At 37.2% G+C, this 21,454-nt stretch overlaps 1 protein-coding gene across 2 annotated transcripts in view; it reads right to left on the reverse strand.

Moving 5' to 3' along the window:
* Positions 1-21,454, reverse strand: part of GABBR2 (gamma-aminobutyric acid type B receptor subunit 2) — a 455,930-nt gene that overhangs the window by 110,967 nt on the left and 323,509 nt on the right. The window lies entirely within an intron of this gene.

The raw sequence follows: 21,454 nt of genomic DNA on the forward strand, positions 1-21,454 counted from the left end.
AAACAGACATAAATGATGGATAGTTCTACTGGTCTTATTAACATCCTCTGTGCACACAACAGATTTCAGAAAACATTAAACTGTGCTATTGTGTAAAGATGAGACTAGTAATAACTCTATGATAACAGGGAGAAATTACAGATATTAAAAGACGATGTACAATACCAATCCATACAGTTTTGCATTCAGACATACTTCTGTTACTTTCTTAAGCATTCAGTGAAATGAGCAATACTTTTTGTTTTATTTATTATCAATTTACCGTATTTAGTTCCTCATTCCCTTGAGAAACTACTTGTAGGCTATATTACTTGATTTCTTCTGCTTCTCTGCCTTTGGTTCCATGGCAACCAAGGTAAAATTAGTAGCAGAGAGGAAATCCCAAGCAGCCCTGAGCTAGAATCTTAGGAAATTCACCTTTTCATTTCAAAGAACCAAAGAATCACAGAATGGCTGAGATGGGAAGGGATCTCTGGAGGTATTCCGGTCAGTAGGGCTTCCTAGAGCAGGTTTTCCAGGACCATGTACAGACGGCTTTTGAGTATCTCCAAGGATGGAGCCTCCTCCACCTCCCTGGGCAACCTATGCCAGTGCCCAGTCACCCTTACACTGAGAAAGTGTTTCCTGTTGTCCAGAGGGAACCTCTGTGTTTCAGTTTGTGCCCATTACCTCTGGCCCTGTCAGTGGGAGTCACTGAAAAGTGCCTGGTTCTGTCTTCTTTGCCCCCTCACTTCAGGTATTTATATACATAGATAAGATCCCCCTTCAGGCCCAGCTCTCAGCCTTTCCTCATAGGAGAGATGCTCCAGTTCCTTCATCTTTGTGGCTCTTTGTTGGACTCTCTCCAGTATGTCTATGTCTGTCTTGTAGTGAGGAGCCCAGAACTGGACACAGCACTCCAGGCGTGGCCTCACCAGTGCTGAGTAGAGGGGAAGGATCACCTGCTGGCAATGCTTTACCTAATGCAGCCCAGGATACCATTAGCCAGGTGGCTGCCTCTTCCGTGAGGGCACATTGCTGGCTCACATTCGTGGTGTCCATTAGGGCCCCTAGGTTCTTTTTTGTCAAACTGCTTTCAGGCTGGTCAGCCCCCTGCATGTACAGGTACCGGGGCTTGTTCCTTCCTGCCTGCAGGACTTTGCACTTCCTTAGTTGAACTGCATGAGGTTCCCGTCAGCCCATATTTCCAGCCTGTGGAATTCCATCTCGATGGCAGCACAACTCTCTGGTGTGTTGGCCATCCCTCCCAGTTTTGTGTCATCAGCAACCTTGATAAGGGTACACTGTGCCCCATCATCCAGATCATTAATGAAGATGTCGAACAGAACCGGACCTAATATTTACCCCTGGGGTACACCACTAGTTACCAGCCTCCAACTGGACTTTGTGCCACTGATCATCACCCTCTAGGCCCAATCATACAGCCAGTTTTCAATTCACCTCACTGTCTGCTCATCCAGCTCCTACATCAACAGCTTCTCTATGAGGATCTTATGGTAGATAGTGTCAAGAGCCTTATTCAAGTCAAGGCAGACAGTATCTACTGCTCCCCCCTCATTTACTAGGCCAGTCATTTCATCATAGAAGTTTATCCTCCTTATTTAAAAAGGAGGATGTTAGACTGAATGTGTGGTTTGATGAGGTAAATAGTTCTATATCAGGATTTCTGTGGAGTGAAAATTGCTAGTATACCTGTATGCAAAAGCCAGTCCTTAAAGCATCAGGGTACCTGGAGAGCCACTGAAACTACCCAAGTATCAGGACCTACATTGCTGAAAGCACATTCGTTTGAAAAACAAAAAAAAATTAAAGAAACAAAGCTAGAAGAAATTGAATTGTTACCATTTAAACAGATTAGGATGGAAAATGCCATTTAATCAAAAAATATCTGTAAGTAGTTAGTTTTGTCTGAACTTCTCTCTGGCATATGAAGGCACTGTGAAAAGCTTTGCTGTTGCCATGACTGCACTGACATATGACAAGATAACATAAAAACTTAAGCATGGAGTTCCAGGGAACAGTTTAAAATTTCTGTCCTTTTCATTTATCAGGCCATGAGCTAATTAGTTGGAATAAGTAAGAAACTTCCCTCATGGCATATTAATTCACAATGCATATTCATGGGGGTTCTTACTCAACCTCTCAAGCATCCTGGACTGCCTACTGAGAGGCAGCATGGTTTGCCCTTCAGTACTGCCCTGCAGAAAAGTGGGTATAACACCACTTACTGTGTTTTGAAGTCTAATTAGCTGTTTGCAAAAAGAACTGAGGTTGGCAGATGAAAAGTACTTCAGAAATGCAAAATATTATTATTACTATTATTAATAATAATGAAGAACATGCACAAAATAATTACCATAGCAAAACAACACCGATGATTTTATAAGGTTCCCAAACTATCTGAAATAGATGTTAAAGAAATTTAGGAAAATATCTTCTTTTCTTTCAGCAAAACCACTTAAATATCACTGGGGTTTTTTTTAATAGATTCTGTTAATAATACAACTGGCATTAAATATTACACATAAGATAGGTGACTTTTCTAAATAGAGAAAATAATATGGATAATGTTTTAAAAACAAGTCCATATTAGGTTAACAAATACTGAATGTTAATCAGGAGATTTTCCAGATTTTCAAGCACTGAATTGGCTGGTCTCTTGAAAAACATGACCTATTTTTAAACACTGATCTTCAAAATGCTCTACTTACAGTCTTATGTTCAAAGTATTAGGCTGAAAGGTTTGGAACAATCTAAATAATTGATGATCTCCTAATCAAAAGGGACATACATCAAAGAGAAAAAGCTACACTTCTGTTCATTGAAAGACTTAGGCAAACATGGAAAAAAGAAAAGGGAGGGTAGTGACCAAAAATGTGGGCAAAAAAAGAATTAAATCACTATTGAACGTTTTTTTACAGACCACTCCTATCATAAATCCACAAATTGTTTATGATGAATAATTCAGTTGAAAATAGCAAGAAAACACCAAATTCCAAAGCAAACAAAATTTTTACTTGATTTCCATAGGTCATACTTTTTACCCCTTTGTACACAAACCAATAATAGACCCTAATCTAAGTATTCAAATGTCTAATAGACAAGATTCCAATCCTTCAACTTATTCCACCTAGAGTGAATATGTCTTTGTGACAGGAAACTAGCTAGCTTAGAAAATCATGGCTTCCCTATATAATAAACATCACTGGCTTAATTTTAATAAGTAAAAAATATTTTGGTTACGCTGGTGAAAAGAATTGCAGAATTAGAAAAAGGTTTCATATTAATAACTGTACACCGGCAAGAGTTCCGATATGAATTAAATGGCTATTAGCTAGGTCAAAATCAATTTAGAGATGTCACAAAATATATCCACTTTAGAATACACCTTTACTTAAACCCTCTTAACTTCATATGTAGATCATGTCTAGGGATACTGAGACATCTTAAATCTTTCAGTACCAATGCAAGCAAATTTCCATAGATTCTAATAATAAAAAGAAAATAGTATCAATTTCACATAGGTGCAGGGTATTTCTAACACAGAAGAATAATGACATCCCTTCACCATGCAATTTTCTGAATAGATCTGTTAAGGCAAAAGTCTTCTTTTTAATTAATATTTACTAACTGCGCTAAAATAGTCCTAACTTCCAAAACACACTCCAAAACCTGCAATTTTAATGGCTAGATTACATTAACCTTTTAAAAAGAATCTATTCAATTACTACTTTGCAGACTATATCTGAGACAATAAAAGAATTATCTTGGTCTTTTCTTTACAGGTGTGACTTAGATATGTCCAAGCACAGTTATTTTCATTGGTAGCCATGTGTTTTTGCCTTGTCTTCTTTGCTGGATACTGAGACTTTACTGGATCCAAAAGAAGACTTATCTTTTTTCATTAGGCCACCCTGACCTTCACTCTTGTTGCTCTTGGTTTTGGTCAAGTAAGAAAAATGGAAAATAATTTCTTGTTTTTACGTCAGTGTATACAGGCAGCCTTACCATTCAGAAAAGTTTAAAATATTCTGACTCATTCTAATATTATTTTTTAAAAAATATGTAGTTTTTAATCTGTTTTATGGGTTAACTCTACCATTATAAAAGTAACTTTTTATAAAAGTAATTTTTTGTCCTTTCTAGAGCTTTTATGCAGAGCTTCATAATAAGGCTGTATTCTCAGTGAACTGAATATGGTGCAAATGTATGCTGGAGTGTCTATGACATGGAATGTAGGACTGCAACTAAACAAGTTTGCTTTGCATGAACACCTACCAAACACCTGGTAAGGTACATTGAAACCAGAGAAAAGGAAGTGTGGATAGAACAATTCATGTACCCTAAGGCAACCAAGCCCATAAGTATTAATACAAAAACTTGGAAAACAAACTTCTTTTTAGGAAAAAGATGATGAAATAAATTTTTGTCCTTTATAGGATACATATATGTAATGCCTTCTACTATTTGGATACAAAGGCAAGATTTCCTACAACTCTCCCACATCCACCACAATTATAAAAAACAAATGTAAATTTTCTTCTAACTAGAATGTATTACAGGGTGAAAAAAAAAAAGGCTCAGCACCTACACTTGCCACTTTCCCTGATACATGCATGCATGTTTTTCCCATTTATCCCTCTAAATCACTGTCAGGCTTTGAATAACACCAAAATAATAAGTGGCCACTTCCTCTAGCTGTCTCTCCTTTCAAAACTGGAAAATAAAGGAAGATAGTACAAAAATGATTAAGCTATTTTAGAATATGGGCTGAATGTCAGATGGAATCAGATTTTATTCCCAGACTTAAAAAAGGAAAGGTCTTGGGAATAGTTACAGACTGGATAGCCTAATAGCTTGGTATCTCCCATGTCTGAATTGCACCCAAAGACTAAACTAAAAACTCTCCATGTAAAAGAGCCAGAGTATGAAGATCTACAAAGTTGCCTTTTATCACATTCTTGAACCTTTATAATAACTTACTAAAAGGAAAGTCAGAGCCAGACTTAATTTAAAAATGGCACATACTTTCGACTCTTCTTCAAATGAATGAGAATTGGATGTCTTAAATTACTTACTAGGGTCCTGTTTCCATCTGAAGCTGAATATAGAGGGTTCTAATCAAATTGTAAAATTTTCTTTCACTTCAGGATGTCAGCATGACACTCTTGTTAACAATGGGGGTATTGGAAGTGCAGAAGTGCAAGACGTAAGGGGAGGATGTTGACTTACAACTCAGTCTCTTGGCTTGCATTAGTCCATTTCCCATTAGATCTCACAGTAGGCAAAATGGCTCTTTTCTTCTCTACCTGCTCCAAAACATGGAAGATAATTGCTTTGTAATGAAAGCAATTAGCTTAAAAATTATGCCATTTTCTATAAACTTCATAGTCGTGAGAAGTAGCAGACATATTTGGTGGTCAACATTATTCACCAATGTAGCTACTAGTTTGCTTCAAATACAAGACTGCTAACAAGAAACTGAAAATGTTTTCCTTTAACCCCTTCTCATGATTCATGTATGAAATTCCTAACACAAACTAGAGTACACTGCTCCTAGTTAAAGGGTGTCAGCTCTTTGCTGAAGGACTGGATGTCTCCCACTATTACACACTTCTGTCATGCAGTTGGAAGCACCTTAATTCTGACTTTAGATGAACATGTCTCTCTTTCACCAAGGATTAAACAAAACTTGGGGAACAGTTTGGTGCAAGCATTGACACAAGTCTGTCACATTGTAAGCCATTGTTTAGCTTCTCCTATTAGTTTCTACAATATGCTGTGGCGGTTTGATAGATTCGAAGCCCTAACAGTAACTCGAAGAGCCCCCTTACATAAAATGAAAATAACTATTTCAAATAAGTTAAATATATTTACACGTGCACATATATACAAAAGAGGTTTTGAGGTTCCCAGATGTGTATTATTCTGTGTTGGGCTACTGAAAAATAGCTGTGATCTAAAAGAGACTTTATTCAGCCATGCTTTTATTTCTCTGCATTTAGTAGAGCCTTTTGCTTTCCTAGTCAGCAGCATGCCACCTGCTCTTTCATTTCCTCAAAGTAGGTCAGTAGTCAGCCATCAATCTTCCATCTTCATTACAGATAAATCCTAAAGCCTGAGGCAAATGAACCATTTTAAAGGATATGCAGTGATAGCTGTGGTATTCTGTCTCTTGTGTTAGCCATTTGTGGCTGAAAAAATATTACAAAATCCAGATGAAGCTATCTGGCCTTTAACTGAAAAATAACAGGAATGCAAGCAGTTTTCACAAGGTCGTTGTAAAAATCTGGGGCCCAGTTCATAAACAGAAAGATGGGTCCAGTCTCCACATCATATAATCCTCTTCATATACTTATTAAACTGTGAATTTCAAATGTTAAATCATTACCCCCCTAACATACGACAATTCGAGATCTTCAACTAACCTAGTGCCTTAAAAACATCTTCTCACTTCCAGGTCCTGTTTACTCATAACCAGTTTTTAACTATTTTCCTCATGTGTCAGCACTGGCATACAATTTGAATGGTTCATCTCCCCTCTTGTTCTTTAATTTTCCATGAAATTTGGAGATAGTAATCATATATCCTCCTGGCATCAATTTTGCAAAATTAAGCAAGCTGTACTTTTGTAGACTTCAATAACAGATGTTCTCAATTTTTTTTTATTAAGCCAACATTTCTTGCAGGTACCTGTTCCTTTATGAGTTCATTTTTTTGATCACAGGTGACCAGATTTAAACAAAATACCACTATTAAGAATATTTTAACAAAGTTAGTGGAAATTAGATTTTATGTCTAATAATTTTACATATTTGTACTGAACCTTGAAAGCCTTTTACTTTCACACAGCAATTCTATTTCTGTAAGTCAGTGAAACACAGTGAAGTTCAGTGAAGCACTGAACAGTTTTCAGAAATATGGGTATCTATGTGACTATTTCACCAGTTATGTGCAATAACTCACTGATTTTTTCTTCAACAGTGGAAGACTAGCCAGAATGAGATAGTCAAGAAAGAGCTTTAAAGCAACAAAACAGGATGGAAGGAAGCCCACGTGAAGTGAATGCATGCAAATGCCAGGATGACAGGGGTGAAGAGAACAGTGGGGGAAGCATTCACACTTTTTCTGGGAAGTCAGCATGATGGAGCATCTCTTCAAAGTGCCTGTACACCAGTCACAGAATCATAGAATCACAGAATGGCTAGGGTTCAAAAGGGCCTTAAGATCATCCAGTTCCTACCTCCCTGTCACTGAGCATCATGATGACATTGTCTTACATCTATGTACTACTGTATCGAGACTTTTGCCATCACCTAGCATTTATTTACATTCAGTTCCACCTATCATTTAATTTTTATTGAAAACAGAAATCTTGCTTGGGATTTCAATTTATGAAATCAGTGTCATAGTGACTTGTGAAAATGACCCATCAAAGTTCATCATTTTAACAGCTCAAATAATTACCTTGATAATTTCTGATATGACTCTCATTTCAGATTAATTTAAATTTTATGAATTTATTAAAGAAAACCCAAACCCAAAACACTGGCAAAATATGAAAAATACCCAAATTATCACACTCCTACTCCTGCAGTGATCTCTTCCACCTTGCTCCCGCATAATTCCTTTGTAATACCATTTCTTATAATGTTTTTGATGATCTGCCACCACACATACATTTCCATACTGAATGTGTCTCCACAGTGCTTTCTTCTATATTAGTATATGTAAATGAAGAATATGAAAAAAAATCTTGCTTTAAAATCCTGCTCACAGTATTATTGGAAATTTAGATTCCAATGAAAACATTAAAGATATATGTCTTCAACCTATATAACAAAGCTGAAGAACACCTTCATGTTGGCAGCAAGAAATTTTCATATTGCTTTCATCTGCTGCACAACATTACTTCCTAGCTCAATGGTATTATTGCAAATAGAAAAATCCATAGTAAATTACTTTCTATCACTAGCTCTATAAATTTATGATGTAGGTGTTCCGTTTCACTTTTCATTGCGAAAGTCCCACAAAATAAGAGGACTAATCGATGCTGTTAGGTCAAAATTCCTTTTCTGCAGAGAAGTAACCAGCACACAGAAATATGTAACATGTGAGATATCCAGCTTTTTGCCTACCACAATCAGAACCATGGGTTGTTTCCATTATGTTTGGCTTCTATACCATTCCATAAGAGACTCTTGAAATTCACATGAGCTAGGAGCATACACATTCAAGACTGCCAGCAGGCAAGAGAAACTCCCTCCCCTGTGCCTCTTTGAAAAATACATGTACATCAAGTTTTAGAAAAAGTAACAATTAAAAAAAAAAATGGACTTCTTTAATTGGAAAACCTGAGTTATCTCTGACCAGATACCAGAACTGAAACATCAACAGTCAAGATACTAAACATGTATGTATATATGTACATATTATCACATATACTCATTCATACATAAATATGTACATCTATATGCAACATACTGAAATTAAATTTTCCGAGAAGCTTTTTTCCCCTTCCTCCCCACAAATATGTGCCTTTTGGAGTATCTCATTCTGTAGCACACATCAGAAGACATTCTTCCACACTGGTAAGAATTACACAATATTTTATTTGTTAGTGAAAAAAAACAGGCATAATGATTTTAAAATGTAAGCAGGGTATTTCCATTAAATGAGGCTTCTAACCTTGTAAACCCTAACATGATATAGTAGGAGTAATAAAGGAACTATTAACTGCAGAGAAAGATTCTCTGATCTTTAAAATTCTTACTTGGGTCACAGATGCTGCATGAGAAAGCAAAAAAATACCTCAGAATGAATAGAAACTGTTGAATAAAATGGCAATACTAAAGAAATTAGTATACCAAGGTACTTAAATCCAAAATGTTATTTGAGATAGCCAGGAGTTCCTTTAATATAACAACAAGTTCATACAAAAAAGTTATACATTAGAGAAGAAATTATATGAGCAAAATTAGGATGGCTAATACAGGTTTTCAAGAGCAAGCAGCTAAAAGACAACACGGAATTTCTTTAAATGTACGTGAAAATCAAGAAATTGGATTTATGACATTGCTGGAGTTAAGGTGAGAAGTAAAAATGGCAAAAGAATGAAATCTCAGCATTTTCTGCTGAAGAGACTGTGGACAAAATTTCTTCACCAAATCCTTCTTTGCAGGTAACAAATTATTACTGCATCAAGATTCAGAAGATTTTTAATAAAACAATACACTATTTATTATATAATGTATGCCCAGAGATAATACTGCTAATTTTCAAAAATAAGCTAACAAAATATGTAGTTTGACAAAACCTGACAAAAATGTATAGTCTTTTAATGCAAATTGCTTTTAAGCCAGAGGGCTGAAAGACAGTCAGTGCTGGTCCTACATTTTAAAGGCTGTAAGGGACATAGTATTAGAACGATGCCTAGGAATACATAGAAGCACTTAGGCAAGCTATGAGATGACCGCCCTCGCACAGGGATGGACTTAGACTTGGACTTCATAAGCAGTGGTGTTGAACGGGTAGGCGGCTGCTACAGGTCACAGAACAGCTCCTGTGAGCTGCAGTACTCTGACTGCCTATTTAGCCTATACAAAGAGGAGACAATGTGTGCTGGATAGACGACCACCAAAAAAAAAGGGCAAGGAAGGCTGCCAGGCAGCTACAGCTGTAGGGTGCGGGTCTCTCTCTTTATGAGACACTCTTTCCACATATCTCTGGCACACAGTGACAGCAGCAAGCCCAGCAGCTCTCCCCTGTCCCCTCCAAATGTCTGAGTCTTCTCAGTTACTTTTGGCCATTAGCATCTTCCCAAATTCTGCAAGACCTTCACCTTAGGCTTCATCCCACCCTCATCCACTAGGAACTAGCTCCACCACTTCCACACAATTAAGTTAGTAAACATTTATATTCGATTCTTACCACAAACATTAAATCAGGTCTTACTGGGAAGCCTTAAGTTGACTGTCCACAAACATGTCAACACCAGCCAAGTAGTACCTAAAATATGGCTACCTGCAATCAGGTCATTGCCAGTCTCTAATAGCTTCTGACATGTAGGTACTGATCTAAAACTGCTGACCAAAGCCACAAGTTTGCTGTCCTGTCACACAGTCAGTTTTAACAATGACCAGCAGATTATGTGGCAGTGAAAGTGAGCATGAGGTGAGATTTGATATGCATGAGAGTTCATGGACATGGGCGGGAGAAAGCATTTCAGGAGGGTGGAGAAACATGGAAGGCAGGTATGTACTTCCTAGAGTACAGGTGCAGCTGCTGGAGGTATAGGAACAAAGGCAGTTTGGAAAGTAGACTTTAGAGTGATTCAGGCCATTACAAAGCAAAAAGCCTCCTGTTTTTTAGCTGTTAAAAATACATGTATCACTGGAGCATTGCTAATGCATATTGGTCCCATTTACAACGTGGTTAACGGCTATTATGTGTTTCTTCTCTTTTCTCCAGGGAGAGAAGAATATACATTGAGATGTTTTAAAATAAAAATGCATATGCATAAACACATTCTGTTGGATACTGATGCTGGAAAGAGCTAATTCAGAAACAGTCCTTGCTCTTGTAGGAGTATCAAGAGATTTGTGATAATCTGCATTTTTTGTAGAAAAGTTCATTCCAGTGTTTGGCAGGTACCAAAAAAGCTTTTTCTCATTTACATATGACATATACATTTGAATTTTTAGAGTATGCTTATCAGAGAAGAAACAATTTTACCCTCTAAAGCAAAGCAATCTTTACATACATAAAATATAGATAGCCAAAGGTCTTGATTTACTACTGTATGGGAAACCCAAGCAGAGGATGGCCTAAGCCATTTGCAATAAGTATCCTGTGCTGGTACTTACAAGTTTTTAAAATAGTTTTCAAAATGTCTGTATTTTCCTGTCCAAATATATTGTATTGGTGCTTTGCAGGTGACAACGTATAAACAACTAAGAATGCATTGCTTTGCCACAGAGGGACAGAGTCTTCCAGGTTTGGGTACCAATGTAGTATAGTATTACTTAATGGATGCTGCTCTATAAGAGCGCTTAGCAACAGTGAGGAATCCAGAACTAAATACAGAAGCAAAATGACCTGTAGTGCATAGACATAAAGAGGATGGCTTTGTGCATGCAATTTCTTCCTCAGGCCCTTTCTCCACCAGCATGAAGTCTGTTTTACATGGGGTAAGTTTCCAGCACTCTGCCATCTGCTTATTGCCTGTGTGTGTGTGCCCATGCTGCCTAGCTGTTTGTCGAGTGTCTCCCTGTGTATGCTAGAACAGAAGTGCTCTGCATGGCACTTCGCCTCTAAGTAAAAGTACATCAGTACCTATTAAGTTTGAGCAGCACTGAAGAGATTTCAGTGCTAAGCCAAGGTGTGTCTTTTAGATTGAGGGAGCATTACTTCATGGTCAAGCATGGCATAAAGATCTTATGGCAGGTGAGTAGATGGCTTGCTTCTCCCCATGACAGCAGGACTAATCCATCACTGTCATTAATGCGTTTCAGTACAATGTCTTGGCCACAACTCAGGATGTTCCAGTTGAATGATACTGACTATAATTACTTAAAATATAAGCTGAGGCTTGCCTTCTCCATAAGATTGCTCATGACTAAAGGTATAGTTTTAAAGGAGTACCAGGATACCCAGGGTGTGTTTTTTCAGTATCAGCTTATTAAACATTTGAAGGAACAAGGGAATATTCTTCCCCAAAAGAAACATCAATTACATTAGACAATTTGTTATCCTTAATAGCTATTTTAATGCAGAATTCGCTATCTTCAGAGAAGTCTGGTAGAAGGATTTTATTGGTCTCTATTGCAGCCTCAGTGTATTCTTCAACTAATTCATCATACTTAATTTCATCTGCACATCAGCATCTGTTTCTTGACATAAGCATTAATGTCTTTCTCTATAAAGTGGTGTTTAGTTCCAGAAAACAACAGAGAGATGGTACAGGGCTAGCAAGTGCTGTACACTGAATGCCCAGGATAGAATGCAACAAGGAAGATTAATTAGTTCCTGGAGCCTGTTTTCTGGAAGTTTTTCTTAATCAGGCTTTGGTGTTTGATGGAGGGAGTTTTCTTGCCTTTCTTGCTTCTGATATTAAGAACAACTCAAATCAGTGACAAAAGAGCAAAAAATGTTCCTGTCTGGGTTATAGTGCCTCTAAATCTTGACACTTACTATGTAGTTCAAGTAAAAATGTGTCCAGAGATTTATCTCTGAAAGAACACAGGAAGCATGTGAGAAGATGAACTTCTAAGCGCTTGCAAGTGTGGCACTGCTGAACAAATGCTGGAATATCCTAAAGCCAAGTATATTACTATTTGGTAGCCAGTTTCTGACTGCCAAAAAGCATCAGTGTTTTCCTACACTAACTCTGTAGCTGTTTGCAGCTTGATAAAGGAGCATAAAATCAATGTTAACTTTGGCTTCAGCTTCAGAGGAATAAACCTGAATGAATGTATCCTACGTATCAAGAAGTGCCACTGGGTCTGTCATATACTGAGCCTTCTCAGTTAATGAACAAAACTGTCACAGTGCCTTCTGTTTGAACCAGCCAGGTAACACACTGATAGATGATATGTCTGTTGCTTTTAATGATGATTAGGTTGTGAATGATTTACTGGTAGTCTCACACTATACACAGCAACCTCAGCAGTGTTGTTACCAAAAGTGGTATATGGCTGCTTTTAATCCATGTGTAATGATTTCACTGCTGTTAGATACCTGTCATCTGATTACCTTTCCTCCAGTAGTCTATTTCTCTTAGGAGTGGGGATTATACCTTGAAATCCCAAAGGGAGAACAATAGTCTGGGTTGCCAAATGCAGTGGAAAGGATGGGTCCTGTCGGGTACCTCTGGTAGCTGAGTCCTCTGAACAGGGAGTTGCTACAGCAAAATGTTCGCAGAGCAGCAGGAACATGACAGAAGTGTGACTAAATAACAGCAGCACAAGTAACAATAATTATACATTTAAAAGAGCAGTATCATGCTTCCATATTTCAGAGTAATACTTCATCTCTAAGAACCATCTAAGAACGATAATTCCATACTACAATCAGTGTTGCTCAACAGCACAAGCATGAAAATATATAGACAAAAATGTTGAGGTTAATTGAGTCTAAAGACTTGTGAGGAGAGTAATTAACATGAGTAGGCTATATGATGACAAATGGAATTCAATTTTAGCAACTGTGAAGCCATTTTCACCTAAAACCAGTGGAACTACTTACACATTTTCTTGGTGTCTTGATTAGTGCGTAGAAGAGTCAAAGTGGAATGACTTTGACAGTAAAGTCCAACATTTCATTTAATGGTGTAGGACAGTGAAAAGGAATACACTAAATATACGGAACATGATGAATAATAGATAAAACCATTATGCAATATTAGTCATCCTAACTAAAAAGGATGCTTTAAAGTTTGTATGTAATAGGAAAAAGAGCTTAATAAGATCGGGACTGTCTATGAAAGAGAGAAGAGGAAAATAAGATTCAATAGTAAACACACAGATGTATAGTAATGAATGGTACTGCAAAACTAAATGTGGGAAACTCGATTCTTCTTTTCCTTAAAAGAAAAATAATGTATGTTCAACGGGACTGAAAAGCAACATTTTCAAAACTGAAAAAGGAAGTTCTTCACATAGTGCATAATTAGCAATTACATTGAACTGTGAAAAGTTAGCAAGAATCAGAAAAAACTGACATCTAGGAGAATAACAAAGGTATTCAAATACTGAGCATATAAACCATTTATGAGGTATGCACAACCATATATTTGAAGTCACTGTTCATTGTGAACCATGACTGAAAATTCAAGCATGACAGATGAACTCTCAGATGTGCACTTCACATTTCTAGCATCCACCTCTGAAAGTATTTGTGCCAGTCATTGCTGCAACCAAGACGCTGAGCAAGACGAATTACAAACTCTTGTCGCCAATAGTGGTTCCTACATTCCCACATTGGAAAGTAGTGTTTATTGGGAAGTGAATAATGGAGGCAGAACTAAAATTCAAATTGCTTACTGAAGAGGGACAAATACCAGCAAGCCTCATCTTATTAAGTAGCTGAAGCAGCAGCCATTCATCCTGCCATTTTGAACTGACCCTGCCCTACTTCTTTATTTTTGCCAATTTGATACGTGTTTCCATGGAAACAGAAGCAGGACTAGCCACCAGCTGAGTCAATCTCAGCTGCTGGCTCCCAGTTCTCATGTTTTGTTCCGTTTCCTTGGAAACTGATGTCAAACAAGAAAGAGAAGTAAACCAGCTTCTGCTCTTTAATATTTACTCTGTCTTTGGACCTGCTCTAGATCCTCTGGGCCAGCGGAAGGTTTACAGCTGACTCTAATGGCCATTCATTTTCCTTCTCCCTGGAAAGGCTGCCAGCCACCAGTGGGCCCCAGCAGATGCAAGTAAGAGTTCTCAGTTTCAGCTACTGATGGCGGGCCGCCTGCTGTGAGCTACAATGGTAGGGTTTGAAAGCAGGCTACAGATTTCATGAGACATTTGGCTCCCACAGTCTGTAATATTTCAAATTGGAAGGAAAGAAATTAAATTTATTTAAAAAATAGTAGGGGAAACAGATGGGCATAATGATATTTAGAGAACAAATTGACTAACAAGCTCTGACCTGCATTAGGCTGAACACCCCCAGAAACTACTTCAGCCAATTATATTCTTCATTTCATAATGTACGTTTGACAAAGTTCTCTCTAATCCAGCTGTTAGCTGACTGAATAGCCCAACAGCACAATGTAAACACCCCCCCAAACACATCTGTTTATGCATATATACATATGCAGAAAGAGAAAATAACATTATTTGATTGTTTCAAAATGGCAAAGAATCTGCATAATTCTACTTAAACACGTGAATCTGAACCAGACATCTTTACTAATTCCAGACCTATGTTACTCCCATATTTTTATCATGTGTATGCAAATACACCCATCCCTCCTCCTCTGTACATAATTTTGGGCCAGAGTATTTTCCAGTTCTTATAGCAGCAATATGATCGAAGATGAATATTAAAAAAAAAAATAATTAAAACAATACTGAAGATTATAAAAGAACCCTGAAAAAGCAAAGAGGCAACTAATCTATGACTTAAGTAACATTTTCTATGAAAATGATACTTGATCTACATCTGTTGAATGCAATTTTTCACATATTTTCTTGTTTAAAAATGTAGAGACAAATCAATTCCAAGAGACAAAAGGCTGTCCTAAAGAAAAGTTTTATTTTGGGTGGCCTCTGCTCTCAGGTAACTAGTCTAACTATTAGGGTGCAGCACCATGCTCACCTTAGACATGCTTTTACACTTCCTTTTCTTTTGCACTCCTTCCTGAGTTTTCATTACATCACATCTCAGTTTTGTTCACATAACTCTCACTTATCAGTGGACTGGCATTACTACCATAAGTAACTTCTAGAATTGCATATTTAGTTGAATTCACATATAGTCCAAATAGTATCTCTTGAATATCCATTTCTTCAGGTACTACACTAGAAGTAGTCTCACAGAAAAGACATTCAGATACCCAGGAACAACATTTATTCCCCCAGTCTTGTTAAACTTGCTTCCATCTACTAAGAATATACTCAAACATCTCAGGGTGCTCACAGAGTTGTGTCAAGTCAGCTCACATTGTGATTTTTTAATCCGTTATTTATTTGAATAAAAAACTTAGGCAGCTGTAATTGTTTTAAGCCAGGCTTATTCTGTTTTATTCAAAAAGATGTAAGACATACTGAATTTACCTAGTCTTATTTATGGGTTTCCTCCAGCTGAATTTAAAATCAAAACCTAAAATCCCATCTTCCCCTATATCAATAAACTTTGCATAGCAAACAAGATAATAATCTTTAGGTTTGCTGCTGCAGCTGCAATCAGGAAAGACCATTTAACTTTATGTTGAGCTTTGCAATGTCCCTCCAGAATTCTTCACAATCAGCCCTCATTTTTATTTTCTGAAATAACTTACTATAACCACTAAAATTTTATCATCTCATGATTCACTTCCTGTTCCACTGAACAACACAAATCTCAGCACAGGGACTGAGACTTGTCCTGAGGGACTCTACAGGCTACATCCCTCCTTACTGGAAAATTAATATTTATTTATTCTCTAATCCGTTTCCTTGTTCTAAAGAATTTTATATCCATTTGAGGGCTTCACTCTTTTTCCATGGCTATTTAATTTCCATGAGAGCCTTTGATGAAAGAAATTGCTGAGTCCTTTTTGGAGGCCTTGCAGGCCCTGTCAGCCTCTGTTCACATGCCTGCTGGCTTCTTCAAAGGACTTCACTGAGTTTTTCAATAATTTGTTCCTTTACAAGTGCCATGTCAACTCTTCCTCAATGTAGCATATCAATTTCTAATTCCACTCCTGATTTTAATTTTTATAAGTTGGCGTGCTACAGACATTAACTTACAAGTTTGAGGTTTCCATTCTGTTTTAAAAACATGGCAAGACATTTGCAACTTTTCACTCAGATATCAAAGCAGTTCTGAGCTAATGATTACATACTGCTCTCAGTAGTTTGACTATTACTCCTCTGAATTGCTTTAGAAAGCCTGGAAGAATATAATCTGTTTCCAGTGATTTATTTCTGATCAGTTTCTCTATTCCTACCAGCAACTCCAGTCACTCCTCAGCGAGTCACTCCTCAGCGAGTTCATCAGAAGGCTTCTAGCATAGCAATCTCCACAAGCTCTTTCACAAAGAATTGTGCTGAACAAAGCAGCAAAGCAATCATTTAATCATTCTACGATTGTTTTCTGCAAGTAATGCTCTTCTATTCTGATCAAATATTGTCCCCAAAGATTCCCTGGCAAACCTGCTACCAATATTTAGAGAAGGATTTTTTTTAAATTTTTTTTCCTTTTGCAAAATGTTTTTTAGACTGCTTTATTGTGTTCTACATTTAACTTACTAGAATTTAAGATTCTTTCTGTTTTCCCCATTTGGATACAACTTTGTTTTTTTAAAGGATGTCTTCCTGCTGTTTCTTCATGCCGAGCCTCTTCTTTTTCAAGTCTTACTTGATGTGTGGCATGCATTTACTCTGTGTCTCCAATCTGATATTCTTAATACTCTCTAGGCCACCTGCAAAGATTTAACTCTCTACAGTGTCCTCCTTAGCATCTATTTAAGAGGCTTCCTCAGTTTTATGCTGTTCGCCTTTTTGAAGTTGAGTACCACTCCACTGATCTTTTTTGGTTGTTGCTTTTTCAAAGCTAAAAATTATGTATTTGCAGCTACAGAAAAGTGCTTCAGAAACCAACACTTTGGAACAGATTCTGTATGCTATTCAGAATGAAGTCAAGGGTTAATTCTCTCTTTGTGGGTTCTCTAATATGTTGAATTACAAAGCAGTTGCTCCTCCTAAATGAGTTAAGTGTCAGCAGCACATTTGTCTAGTTTACATAGCCATTTTTCGCTTTTGCAATGTCTATGACTCCCTCAGCATATCAGTCAAAGCTGACATTCTGGCTTTTTGGTTAGTAATATGTGTCCGATAGCATAGTCATATCCTTCGAATGCATAGGAATTCTGCCTCACTCACTGAAATTATTTATTTGTGAATCTGAGTCGACTCCTAAGTTTTCTTTAACAGAATTCACTAAAATGCCACTAGCATGGCCTACTCAATCTTTCCTTCATATTAATATTTTTGTTACAGCAATGTACTCATATAAAGTTGGGCATTCTTGGTTTCCACATTTTATCTCTTTATCAATGCTAGAAGCCCAAATAGGATGTCTCATTGATCTGCTTTTTCCCTCTGCATCTTCTAAAATGGCACTCTCTCTTCTGCTTTTTTTCTGCATTTCATGTTTATTACCATCCCAGGACAATTCAGTGTGAAACCTTAAACACTGGTATTCCGTTTATTTATTTATTTTTAAATATTGGTAATGTTATCATAGGGTTGCATAAGAGGGAACACCACAGAGGTAACTATGTAACTGGTACTAAGACATCAAGGAATACAAAGGTTGCTGCCCTCGATAAACAGGTTTTAAAATTTTACAATAAATATTGGGATCCAGTTTGCAAAGTGCTAGTTTTATTGAGTGTAACACTAATACAAGATCTTTTTTCCCTGGGAATTAAAAAAATCTAGTCCATCTCCCCTAGTATATGAGTTCTTTTTTTTAATTAAACTTTAACAAGGCCACAGTGATTCAATCTGTGTCATAGATACTTTTCTGGGGAGAAGACAAGCCAGTCAGAGGCCTTCAAGCTAAACTCTAGAATAAAAGAATTACACCATTGTATTATGAGCAAGACATGAGTGTGACTGTATGTCTGCACACAGACTTACTGAATTGTAGTAAACACCTAATTGAATTATGATAAAGCTATTTCACAGGGAGAAACAGATTCCACTTTGTAAAGGATTTTGCTGTTTCAGACTGTGGTTTCATTCCAACGCAGGTGTATCAGTCAGCAACTGAAATTAGAGCAAATTGGTTTCCTATGTATTTTTTGTCTTGTGGCTGGATTCTCTGTGTCCAATTAAGTGTGAAGACCTCCGTAGCAGGTCATTTATAATGTTTGTCTTTAGACAGAGGGATAAGATCACTCTGTGACGCTTTCTCAGGGGAGACACTACCATAACCTCTCCTTCACAAAGCTGGCTGTTTCCATCAAATCTGTAGCAGTGCTAGGTACTTAAGCGCTGTATCTGATCTGTCAGGTTTAACTGAAACTGGCAAACAAAGTTTGTCAGGTGGTAGGAAAAAACACACAGAGAACCCTTGCACATAAACACTGCCTTCTTAAGAAACCAGGGCAATATCCAGATGGTTGGAAAAAGGTAGTAGAGCCTTGCCATCGGGGCAAAGCTCTTCCACAGCCACATACACAGAAGCACCAGAATTCCACATGGCCTGTCGAGCCAAGAGCCTCATTGGCAGGATGGTGAGGGAAGATGCACTCCAGTTCACATGACTGGGAGACACTTAGTCTGATAGGAACCTAGTCAAGATCTGATCATATCTGCAGAACATTCTGATTATGACAAAAATGGTGAATTAAGATGAAAAAGAAAATTTAAAGTTCAGCATAGGAAGAAGGAAGTGATTGGTCTCTTCACTGGTCTGAAATATTAGGAAAAAGAAAAACAGTTACAGTTGGTGCAACAAGTAAAACAAGTGAATAGTGGTAACTTTTTGGATTAATTCCCATGTTTTACACTGCTATTTCAAGTTGAGATGCATTTTGTGTTAGAATATACTTCTGTGCTATGTAAGAATCAAACTTACAGTACACTTTATGAAGTGTATGCAGAGGGAACCTTACAGTTCTTCTGCAGGAGATCAGTGTACAGCTACAGAAATTTTAAAGTATTCCCTGCCTTTATCTGTAACCTGTTTGCTTTTATCCAGTGATTTTATTGACTATATATCATATACCAAATAACTAGCCTACTTATAGTTGGAGGATCTGAATGCTTTATGGCTTAGCCATTAAAACTTTTAACATGGTCTCTTATGGCAGCCATAGATGTACTTTTCATAAGGATACCTGACATTTAGGGTAAGGATGCCAGACACCACTCTGCAATTGACAGACATGACATTCCATATGATTTCTTCCTTCTGTCAGGGGCAGAGAGATACCACAAGTGCCTTCACTTCCTTTTGTACTTTTAGATGTAGACTGCCCATCCTCAGCTTTTAACTCGTGGGTAGGCTGACTTCACAAACAGCTCTGGAAAAGGAGTCTGGATTTTTAAAAAGTGCTTGATAATTTGCTGGTGTTTATATGCAAGTGAACTATTTTGTGAATAATGCCAAACAACAAAGGACACTGTCAGTTTTTAGCCTCCCTGTCTTGGTTACTTTGATTGACATGTTTATGAAGACACAATTAGCAGAAGACCACCCAATAGTAGCCAAATGCAGAACTGTCACATAGGAAGCTGATGAACATTCATAGTTAAAACAGCAGTCTAATAGTTCATTAGCTAGAATGGCTAAAAGCATTCATAACTTTGGAGCCTACATTTAGTTTAGTCTCTATCACTCAGATCAACTTTAACTGAGAGGAAATATGCCTTTAAAATTACTTCTTAGAAGCAACTGGGCCACGGAATATACGTGACACATTGTTCCTGAAATAAACCAGAAACTTGCCTCCAGTAGTGTTTACTATGCGGTAAGCACTTTTCAAACACACAAAAGATAATACCTGCTCAGGCAACCTCAACTAAAGAATTCACCATTGCAGAATGCACTTAAAAAACACTAAAACTTAAAAAGCAAACTAAAATAACAATAATAATAAAAAAAGCAAACACAATTGTCATTTGCTTTTACTAAGGAGTTTCTGAGATGTGAAGAGGCATGCTTCAGGAAAGCAAACTGCACTTCACCTGACTGCTTATATAAGATAAAAACATATTTACAGTATTTTAATGACCAAATTTTCTTGCATAATACTTTTATTACCTTCACTCCCCAAATCCATTAGCTTAAAAAAACGTCCTGCACAACTTATAGCTAAGAGCTGAAACAGCAAGTTTAGGTCAGTTTTGTGCTAAGTGTTCAAAACATTAGACATTCTTGTGTGTGCTTTCAGTGAATGTGAGTTTGCATGGGCTTACATAGTTCGCAGAGAATTTCAGTTCTGATGCAAAGTTCAGGCAAGCGGTGTGCAGCCCTGTGGTCTAGGTAGCACCAAATGTGGAACAAATACACTATGTTTTTAGTGGTATACATCACACGACCAAAGAACATGCACTGGTAAGTTCAGATGGAAACTGCAGTCATTTAGAACTACAATAAACATTATTTTTCAGATATATGATATTTATGGTTTGCTAACTTCACAGTTACTGCTACTATCAACAGAAATTTCACTCAAGTGATTCTGATAAGACCAGATATCTTTAGTTATGGTTTACCTCTGATCAGGGGAAAAAGTGAAAGTCGTCCTTCTAACTCATTCAACCACAGCACTGAAATGAGCATTATTTCAACTGGATTTTGTGACTAATCAACTGGATTTTGTGACTACTCATCATAATATGTTTGGTTTTATATGAGCAGTGAAACTGTTATCACCACTAACAATTGAAATATCAGTTCCTGTATAGTTGGAATAAAGTTAAGTAAACAAGGCTATTGACAAGCTGCTGTTGTTTCAAGCTCTGTAAACATAGAGCAGAAGTGTCTTGTGACAAATTTCAGTTAGATTTTCAACTTTTTATTGGCAACTGTAGTAACTGGAAAGTCTCTTCAAAATAAAGCTTAAACTCTAGGGAACAACTGAGAGGTATGTTTTCAGACCCTAAAATTATTTCTTGAGAGGCATCCCTTGCAGCTTGGAAGGATCATTCTAAGGTATCTTCTACAAATTATACTAAAATAAAAAGCAAAATCTTATCCTAATAAAATTCCAGAGTTACACTGCAAAATAAGA

Source organism: Strigops habroptila, chromosome 1 (assembly GCF_004027225.2).
Source record: "Strigops habroptila isolate Jane chromosome 1, bStrHab1.2.pri, whole genome shotgun sequence".
Taxonomy (NCBI): domain Eukaryota; kingdom Metazoa; phylum Chordata; class Aves; order Psittaciformes; family Psittacidae; genus Strigops; species Strigops habroptila.